This window comes from Arvicanthis niloticus, chromosome 23 (genome assembly GCF_011762505.2).
Source record: "Arvicanthis niloticus isolate mArvNil1 chromosome 23, mArvNil1.pat.X, whole genome shotgun sequence".
Lineage (NCBI taxonomy): Eukaryota > Metazoa > Chordata > Mammalia > Rodentia > Muridae > Arvicanthis > Arvicanthis niloticus.
The window spans coordinates 23,428,960-23,440,272 of NC_133430.1; the positions used below are offsets into that span (position 1 = coordinate 23,428,960).

General features: G+C 34.6%; 1 pseudogene; it reads right to left on the reverse strand.

Annotated features, from left to right (window-relative positions):
• Positions 1–10,514: 10,514 nt before the first annotated feature.
• Positions 10,515–10,804, reverse strand: LOC143436575 (non-histone chromosomal protein HMG-17 pseudogene; annotated as a pseudogene).
• Positions 10,805–11,313: the final 509 nt, after the last annotated feature.

An 11,313-nucleotide genomic window follows, 5' to 3' on the forward strand; every position in this document is an offset into this window, starting at 1 on the left:
ACAAGCCTTGACTGTGTGCATCATCACCATATGCTTTTGAAATAAGAAAGACACTGCTTTTGGTAATACTTAGTTACTTGCTTGTTTGTTTCTTTTTTTAAAGTGTTTTGAGACAGAGCCTTGGATATTCCATGCAGTCACTCCAAGTAAACCTATTCCTCAGCCTCCTAAGGGTTAGTTAGTATTATAGAGACTACAGCAGTGAGAGACCAAACATCTATGCAAGTCATCATCAGGACACTTTCTTCCCGATGAACTTTGAGAAGTGAGGTAGGAGGCAAAATGTCTTTAGGATAGAACACAATCTTGAAGCTTCTATATTTAGTAGAAGTTTATATACTTTGGAGAAGTCAACTTTAAAAAAATTAATCTTTTATATTTTAGCAACTAATTATAGTGAACTTTGATCCCATATTAGTATAGCGAGAAAAAATAGTCAAGATAAGTTCAATCTGGAAGACATTTAAAATCAGGACCATCAGCTAGAGAAAATGCATATGAAAACAAAGCACCCCTAGAGTAGAGTTGCTGATAAATTTATAGTCAGCCAAATGCACAATATTTATTGATACAGGAAACTGGCCCAGATTTAGAAGGAAAAAAAGTTTAAGCCATTCATCCATAATTGTATTAGCATGTTGTTTTCTGTGCTTAGGTGCATTAAGATTAAAGCCTGTGTATGTAGAACTCTGTGTATGAATTTGTGTATTTGTATAGGTGGGTGTGTGGGTGTGTGTCTGTGTGAGAGTGAGTGTATGTGGGTATACCTCTGTAATTATTGAAGAGAAGAAGCTCTCCACAAACCAGGAAATTTCTCTTGATTCAAATATAATCCTTTCAAACCTAATCATACTGCCATCTGGTTGGAGTTGGCTTTGTACATCTCCAAGATATTTTCTAAAATACACCAAGAGAATCTCATGCCATACACATAAGCGCCCTTGAATTATTATGCCTTTTTTGATCAGCAGCCTATGGACCCAACTCCTGTTTTGAGTTAATGTCTTTGAATTGATGTAAATTGCAAATGAGTAATTAGATTGTATAAGATTTCCTTTTATTCCACCACTTGGACCAAGAATAGAGAAAGGCTTATTATTTATACCTTAAAATAGTCTTATACCTAGGAACAGATTCAAATGTGTTTTATTTTTCTTTCTGTTGCACTTATTTAAAGGCTTGCAATTTAGTTAAATATGTAGATTATATTTTGCAATACACATTGTGCAATTTTACTTAATGCTAAATACATTCCAGGAACTTTAAGTGCATTATGAACATGTGATAATTGCCCCTATGTTTTCTTGGGCATTAAACATTTTCTATGAAGTATCTTTCCCCTTATCTTTTTCCTGTTATCTTGCCATGCGTTAAATCAAAACACAAAACTAAGATCTGTTGATGTTAAATTACAAAAGTTAAATGTTAGACCCATTCTGACTAATATTTGAAATCATCAGACTACATCAACCTAAGGAATAATCAAAAGCAACAACAATTTAGCAAATGAGAAATACATAATATTAAAGCGTTATTTTGATTAAACGCCATAGTGGTCAGTATTTTCGTAACCTAATTCAAATGTATTTTTACTTTGAAATTCATAATTTGACTATGAAACCTGGCTTCTGTATTCATAAATTATGTCCAGAGAGTCAGTCAACCAGATTTTGATTGAGTAAAATGCTGAGAAAATATTACATTGTGCTGATGTGCTATACATTCACTTACAGTTGACATGGATTTTTTTTTAAATTGGTTGTTCCCTACACAGTATTGTAAGTTCTTATTATCAGTTAGGCATTATCAGTGATTTAAGTATGATCTAGAGGATAGAGAAACATGAACACAGACACACACACACATACACACACATGTGGAGAGAAAGAAATACATAAAAGTTATGCAGAGACTGCTTACTACTCTACATAATGGATATAGGTGTCCATGGAGCTTGCTATCTTCAAGAATACCTTGTAACCAACTCCCTATGGATACTAATAGACAAGTATATAAAACATTATTCCCAAAAGAGATCAGACAATGGGGAAGCTAGTGGCTGTGATCTCCACTTAATTAGTGTTGCTATAGTTCTGGCTGAGTGTTAATTCTATCTCATATTTCCTCCTCCAATTATCAACTGGAAGATTACATATGATATATACATACATTTGTGTAAAGTCTGTGTGCTTATCTTAGAGATACACATATATAGGGGTCTGTACTGTTAATTCATTTCCCAGTTATGTTTTGGAATAATCAAGATCATTTGTTATTTAACATATTGTTTAAATATACATTTTTTCCAATATGGACACCATTCATAGGAATTTTGATATCTACATCATCATAGTCTGCAATACTTGTATTACAATTAAATATGATCATGTGTAACCTCAATTTCCCTCCTTTAACTGCCTCTATATTTGGCATCATACTCTTTCCAATTGTATGTATGTATGTATGTATGTATGTTAACTATGTTCAGTTAGTGCTACCCTTATATGCACTAGATGTGGGAACTTCCACTGGAACATGAAAAATGTCCTAGTGACCACATCCTCAGAAATGAATGATTGTCTAGGTCTCAGTCACTATCCACTGCCCAAATCTCCTCAGCAAGGGGTGAGGCATGAAGAAAGGACATTTAGAGTTTTACACTGTCTACTGTAAGATAAAAGTGTCAATGAACGTTTCTGAGCAAATATCTGTGGAGTAGGATATCATGAACCTTGGCATATGCTAACGAGTAATATCATTGGGCCATATATAAACTTTGTCTTTAGTGTTTTCAGGAGTCTCCATGCTAATATCCAGAGAGGATGCAGCAATTTTCATTCACAGTTGGGAGTGTTTTAAAACAAATTCCACTATCAGATTAGTTTTTATTAACATAACTATAAGAAACCTTTGGACTTCTTATGGAGGTTAAAAATCTAACCCTGAAACCTAAATCAGAAATGTTAACAATCTAAAGCTGAGCTTCAACATGAAGCCATAAGTGGAAAATTCTATACTGAAAGCCATGTGCCAGGTTACCAAGTCCAGGTGTACTGAATGTAGTATGCAAAATTCTAAGCTTTGCAAAGCACGTGGTTGAAGAATAATAAGAGGCTTCTGTAAGTTATATCATTCTGAATGAGCAGACTAAAATCCAACCTGAAATTTCTAGATTTTATATTTTAAGACATCACAGACTACTCTTCTTTGTAATTTCTGTAACTTCTCTGGTTTTTGTTTTGCTTTGTTATGCTTGTTTGTTATTTTCTGTCTTATACATTTTACAGATCTCTACAGAAAATATATTCAGTGTGTAAGTGTCATTATTCAAAGTGAGATTCTATTTAAGAACAAACAAAGGCCTTTTCAATTTTTGTTTTTGCTTGAAGATGCATTGAAAATTTGAGGGGAAGTGAAGACTGCTTTGATCCTTAGAGAGGAAAAAAATTACATTATACTCTCAGAGCTAGTATACTTGTAGACCCTAGACTAGGGTGACTGATGTGGTAACTCCTTGTTGCTGACCGCTCTTTGGGCATACTTTGTCAATAAGTAAGTGACAGCTAAACCATTCCAGCTCATGTCTCAGAAGGCCAGCCACTCTTCCTAGAAATTAAAGTACTTCACAGAAAATTCTGTTTTGTATTTGGACGAAAACAAATTCTGCAGTAACACATTGCAGAGGTTTGAAGAATACATATGTCAGGACCACTTGTTTCTTCGGAGAAAAAACAGCTGTGCCTCATGGTGTGTTCTGTTAGTCTGAGAAATGATCTTTCTCATTCTATCGGAATCAATTATGATGAACTGCTACATGAAAGTTGATACTATTCCCAGAAGGCAAACAACAATGTAGGATTTGGGTGAGCACTTATGGTCCTAAGTATTACACACTGAGAAATTAAACTGTACAAATTGTTTTAAGTAATATTATAGCATAGCATTGATTGTACAAGACATCTAACAGAGTTGGATTTTATTTTTATGGTGTGCTTACATGTCGTCTCAAAGGTTTGAAAAGAATGTGTTCGTTCAGTTTCTTCCTTATATTGTCAAGAAAATGAAAGTAATAACATCAATTTACCTGTTCAGAAACTCTATTGTCAGTGTACGTTGCCTTAGGCTGACTGAATACCCATGTCCTCCCAGGGATGATACTTGGTACACATTTTTACTCTGGTTGTAGTCATACTTATATGTGTGTTTGATCAGTGATGGTTTTTGAGCCATAACTAATGATTTGGTAAAGCAGCCTGGCTTCAGAATTTTTATTTTTCTATTTTTTCTTTAAAAGCTAGCATTGGATCACTGTGTTTGCAAAAGCACACTAGCTTGATCAGATAAAAAAATGCAAAAGTCATAGACATTAAAAATTATTTAATATGGCAGTAAATTTCTTAGTAATATAAATACTTAAATCAAACTTTGTTTTTATACTGTGGGGTTTCTTTCTCTCTCTCTCTCTCTCTCTCTCTCTCTCTCTCTCTCTCTCTCTCTCTCTCTCTCTGTGTGTGTATACATGCATGTTGTATTTAAGTGTGAGTGTACATATATGCTTGTCCATTAATGTTGATATGGAGGCCAGAGTTTTATATACAGATAACTTCCTCGGTTGCTTCTCTAAATTTTTTCAGCCATTCATATCTTTTACTTTCTTTTTTGTTTTACATTTTGATACAGTTACATATCACAAGAACTCAGTAATAATTTTCAGCCTGACCTCAGCCTTTCTTACTTCTTTTCATATATGTGTATATATATATATATATATATATATATTTATATATTGTGCAAATTGTAGAAATATGTTGCACATATAATGTATATTTATCAACTGGCTACTTTATTTGGTTTTATATATTTTTTCATTCGCTGAGAATTTCATAAATGTATACAGTATGTAAAGATCACATCCTCAACCTAAAATTCCTTCCAACTCTTCCTAGCTCACTCCTCAATATACACACAGAACTTCATGTTCTTCTTTTAAAAATAAATAAATAAATAAATCCAAAAATTAGTGTTACCTATATTCACATAAGTGTGAAGCCACCTATTGGTACGTAATCAACCTACTCCAGGACACACCTATGAAGAAATTTCCTTCTATCTCTTTCAGCTGTCATCTGCTGCTAAAACTTTTTCTGCTAGTGAGGAACCCAATGAACACTTCCTTTGTCCATGTTGGAATATTAAGGGGCTTGATGTTGTGTATGTCTTGTGCAGACAATCACAGATACTGTAGTTTTATGACTGTAACAGCTTTGTCACGTCAAAAAGACAAAATTTTTTTGCAGCAATATTCCGTATCATCAGAATTAGACAACATCTTCCACTGAACTTGGTGTTGACTGCCTGGCTGACTGGCAAGTCCAAAAGAGCCATCTGTCTCTTCCAGCCCTTATGACGCCTCTCTTTTCCAGGACTGGTTAAGAGGTAGTTATGGCCACACTCAACTTTTGCATAGGATCTGGGGATCAGTACTCAGAACCTTATGCTTGTGCAGCAAACATTTTGCCCAATTAGCCTTATTTCATGTCATAAATTTCTTTTAAAAAGAACTTTAAAAATTTCACAAGTGTATGTATTAAATGAAGCATGTATTGTTCTGTCTCTTCTACTCTGCATGACTTCTTTGCCATCCCTATCCCCATCCTTTTCCTTGTTACAAGTGCCTTTTTCATATTCGCATCTGAGCTTAACCCACTGGATTGGACAAAGATAATTTGTGTAAATGTGTATTTGAAGCTATTCGTTGGAGCCTGATGGACTCCTCCGTGGGTACACCAATACAATAAATATTTCTCTTTACCCAGAATCCTTTGGTATAGTCCAATGGGGAAGAGAAAGGACCTGTGAGCTCCTTTGAGTTCACAACTGACTGTTGATAGGTCTAGTCTTTTGTAAACTCTTTTCATGGTCACAACTCCTAGAAAATCATTGACTGTATTAATTGTGCTATACCTGGAGAGCATCATTCTGCAACCTTTCTCCCTAACTTCCAGTGCTTACATTTTTTATATACTTCTTTGGTTTCAATAATTCTGAGCATTAGAAGGAGTGATAAAATGTTCCATTTAGGGATGAGCATTCAACCATCACTTTTATTCTCAGTAACTTATGCATCAAAGGGTCGTTCTTTGCATTGCAATTCATGACAAAGAGAATCTTTACTGATTAAAGTTGACATGAAGCTTACTTACAACAATAAGCTATTTAGTTATACTAAACTAATAAAGTTAGCTTCTAAACTAATTATTTAGTTATTCTAAACTAATAAAGTTGGTTCTATAACTAACTAAAAAGTACTAGTAAGTTTTCCCATAAAGTCAATGCCATGTTTTGTTTTGTTTTTGTTGTTGTTGTTTTTTGTTTTTTGCTTTTGTTTTTTGACTGAGTTAATAGGACCCAGTTTAGAATCCCTGTTCCAGAATGGGCCTCAGGTTCTATTGCAGAGTGGCTGTTTAACTCATAATAGCTCTGGCACTATTTGCACCACTGAAGCTATCTGGCTTGTCAGGTTAGAATTATAGTTTCTAAATTTCACAACTGGTTTATATTGTTGAAGCCTTTTCTCTAGAGCCCCATGTATAGCACACTATGTAACATGAAAGCTAGCTGGCAGGAAGGAATCCTGCAGCTCAATATCAACTTGATTCTTTTAATTCTTTCCTTAATAAATGAGTGTGGTGTGTTCAGCAACAGAACCCTACCAAGTAGTCCAGTGGACAACTAAGAAAAATAACAAAACTTCTATTGTTTGGGGTCCTAGCTGACCCCAAACATCATGTTATTGTTAGCAGTGATTTTATAAATATTTATAGCAGTTTTTCTCTTAACCCAGATATCTTTCAAATAATTAAGAGTGTACTTTTATATTTATTTAACAAGGTTTAAGAGCACAATAACTAAGAAGTATTACTGTGCTTTAATCCTGAAAACTAATCTGGCTATCTCCTAGCCAAAATCCTCATGATAATTGTATTTTGGTATTGAAATGGCTCTTTGGGCTCCAGGAGGCTTTTCATGATGCCTCCTGCACTCCTCCCGTAGCAAAATCCCACTTCCTCTTTGCCCCTGCTCCTCTTTCCTGGCTGAGAGGAAGTCCAGCCCTATTCTCTCTCCTTCTCAGTGACTGTCTGATCAGCTTTTATTCACAAATCAAAAATTAAATGGAGGACAATACTTAACAACATTGAAGCAGGAGACACTTATAATAAGTATTGCAACCAGATATGGGAGCATAGAAATCAGCATTTGAATAATATAAGGATAATCTTTACACAGTGCCCAATAACAGCATGCTTCCATGTTATAATTTTAACTATAGTTTTATATATATAATATATATAATATTATATATATAATATAACATATGTAAAAAATATAATATATATTATATATTATATATTATATATATTATATATATATTATATATATATATATATATATATATATATATATATATATATATATTTCGAGACAGGGTTTCTCTGTGTAGCCCTGGCTGTCCTGGAACTCACTCTGTAGACCAGGCTGGCCTCGAACTCAGAAATCCACCAATCCACCTGCCTCTGCCTCCCAAGTGCTGGGATTAAAGGCGTGCACCACCACTGCCCAGCTATAGTTTTATATTTTAAGTATACTTTTAATATACCTGACTGGAGATATGGATACACTGGTTATATTCTAAATATCTTTATTCAGAGTAGGCATCCATTCTATGGTTGTTTTGACATCTCTCTTTTGCGTTCAGTAAAATGTGATAATAAGTAATTGTATTTCCAGGCTGGAAAAAAATGGCTTAGCAGGTAAAAATACATGACCACCCAGAGAGGAAAGAACTGACTTTTTAAAGTCATCTTCTGAGGGCAAGATATATTGATTCTCCACATACACACATATAGACACATAAATAGAATATATAAGATACCTAATAAAGGTTAAAAGCAAGCAAGCAATTACTTTATAAAATATATTTACTATATGTATACAATGGATTTTTAGATGGATATTTCTACACTTTACAGTATTTAGTATTTTCAAATCAATGCAAAGTATACTTTGGGCAAACAAATATACAGTATTTACTATAGAGAATACATGATTAATTTATTCAACTGCATAGAGGATACTGTCCATCATTCAAATACCAGTCTGTTTTAGGCAATAAGAAAGTTACAGGAGTTCACCTGAAAATAATGATAACTTTAGTAAGCCTAACATTTCTGAATAAAATGAATAATATTTTACTGATGAATGCTTGTCATATACATAGCATATCTTCAATTTCCTCCTTCTCCTCTTTTCTTCCTTCATTCTTCCTCTTTCCCTCTTGCTCTTTGTTGTTCTATCTGGGCTAATTATTAACCATTAGGTCCTGATAAGTTGTATTCTAAGTGCATTTTAATCAATGTCCTCTAGGAGGTATTGAAAGGACAGAAGAAGCACTGAATAACAGAGTTAAACTATTGGACTTCCAACCGTGAGTTAGAGCTAGGTATTGAATTGTACACTGCCTCTTCATTATCACTTATACTGCCTTTTACCTAAAAATAGCTTAATCTCGATGAATTTTCAATTTTATTTTTAGAGAAGACAATTTATTTTTGTATAACTTTATTGTATTTGAAGTAGTTTGTATGTTGCTGTATTAACTATGAGGAAAGCTGTAGATATGTGAATAGTGTCACAGATATTCACATTTTTAAAGTAAGTAATGATATTGCTGTAAGAAATGTAATAAAATATTTATGAAATGCAAAACATACAAAATATGATACATTTTCTAAAAACAAGCATTTTCTTTCTTCCTTCCTTGTTAAAGTTCTCAGTTGTTAGTGGGTTCTTTTGACTTATACCTTTTTCAGGTGCATCAATCAATTAATAAATACATCAATTCTTATATATTGAGAAATCTGCCTAGCCTTTAAAGTTCATTAACAGAGGCATCATATGATATAGATCAGTTTGTGTTTTCCTCTATGTAATTAATTTTGAATTTTATCTTTATATTATGCAGAGACTTTTTGTTCATGGTGTTCTGTCATGCACACAGGCGATGTTTACTTTTACTGTGCCTTTATGAGGACACAGCAATTGTTTGTACGAATAAACAATTTTTAATTAAGCCTAAGGTAGATTAAATCATTTTCAGGAACTCAGAACAACCCACCCAACTTGTTGTTCACTGCAGTTTGTGCTTCATGCTTTCTAAAAGCTGCTTTAAATCCTTCATGTCCTGTTCTAGAAACATGTTGACCTTTCTACACAAGTAGGTACAACCAGAGGTTATACAAACACACTGAGCTTGGTTTCTCATTAAAAAAAAAGCAAACATATGTTAGTATCAAAAAATAATTACTTTTGGAAGGTCAGCCTAGCATATACCAATGAAGCACAAACTCCCAGTTAACCACGTTATTATATGATACATTATGCAGTACTCGGCTCTAAATAGAAATAAAGAAAACACAAAACATGAACAAAATCAAAGCTTACACCTGACATTTTAAAGGTATAAACTATAATCATAGCAGAAAATGTGGGGATAAAGAACTAAATTGATAATTTATCCTTATCATACATTATTATATCCATAAATACATAAATGAATAATTATATCCTTATTATAACCAATGAGGTTGATAGTCACCTAGAGAAACCTGAGGGAAGTGTCATTTCACAATAATGAGTCATCATTGAGTACTCGTTTTTTTCTAACTATAACCAGCTTTATTAAAGATACTTTTCATAAACAACCATAGCATTTCAGGTAGAACATGGGTAGACAATCAACAATATACAAGAACTTCCAAATTCCCTTTTTGTATAAGCGACCACAATCAGAAAGCTACTATGAAACCCAATGAAATATTCATTCAATGCTTTGAAAAGGGGGAGTAACTTAGAGTGAGGGTTGACATTTCACATTAAGGATGTTGTTTAACAACTTTTTATAAGCCAATCCTGAATTTCAGGAAATGAACATGGTAGAATTAGCAATCTGAAGATCCACAATTTTTTATAAAAAGAAACCAGCACTCTTCTGAGAACACTCGATGAAGTCACTGCAAAGTCCACATCTCCCAATAGACTGGAAAACCAATTTGGGGAACCATGTTCCTGCAGGTCTCTGGTTTTAAGAGAATTAAATCTATGTTAATGGTACAGGGGGAAGAGGATTTAAAAATGAATTTCGAGTTTTCCCAGACCACAAGGCATTTTGTGCCTTGGTGACCACCTATGTCAAGACCAGGGCGTCTCTCCTGGGAGCCAACAGGAGCCTTTTCCAAAATTATCAAGAAAAGAGGTTTTCTGTCCTCAATCCATCTTGGGAGATATTTTGTGAGTGACATATGATCCTTGTCTGCAACCCCACACCCAACAATCAAGTGTTCTGTGTGCTAATAATATAGCTTTAAAAATCTGCATTTTTATAAAACTTGATAAAAAATTAGTATTTCAAACTGTACAGTCACCAGACGTACACAGTTATCAAAAATGCACACACATCACTTGGAATATCCAGCACCTTCATCTTTCTGTGTCTGGTCTGTTTTGGCATCTCCATTTTCTTCAGTATTATTCGAATCATTGCCTGCCTCGGTTTCCCCTTCTTCCTCTTGGGTACCTTCTCTCTTTTCTTTGCAGGGGCCTTTTTAGGCTTGGGCTCTGGCTTTGGAGGAGTAAGTTTAGGAGACAACCTTGCAGATCTTCTCTGTGGCTGTTCCTTCACCTTGGCTTTGTCTCCTTAAGCATTCCCTTCGGCCTTTCTTTTGGGTATGGCAGCGGCAGGGGACATCGGCATTGAACACGGGTCTACTGGCTCGCACAGGTTTGGTCTGTCCAGGGATCATCCTCGTACATCTCCCTCCTCAACATCCACTCCATTATTCTGCACTGCTGAAGTGCATAAAGAGGCCAGTCGTAGAGACCCAAAGCTACAGGGTCTCCGTGACTCAAGGCAATAACAGGATATTCAAGAGGAGTCCCAGTGAGGTTCCAGTATTGATAGAGTAGCCAGAGGCATCACACCAGACTAATGACTCACCAGAAAGAACATTTGCAAACAAAGAAATATGAACAAAAGGGTACACTGTGGGACACACTGTGATATACTTCAGCTTTCATAACAAGATTTTTTTTTCTGTTGACGAGGATGGTTTAATGGTAAAGGGACAGGGCGGGAAGGGGAAGGGGAGATGAGTGAGATTGGGATGCATAATGTGAAATTCATAAAGAAGCAGTAAAGGACTCAAAATTTGAGCAACTGTAACAGCCATGAAAACACAAAAGAAGCTTAGCTTTTCT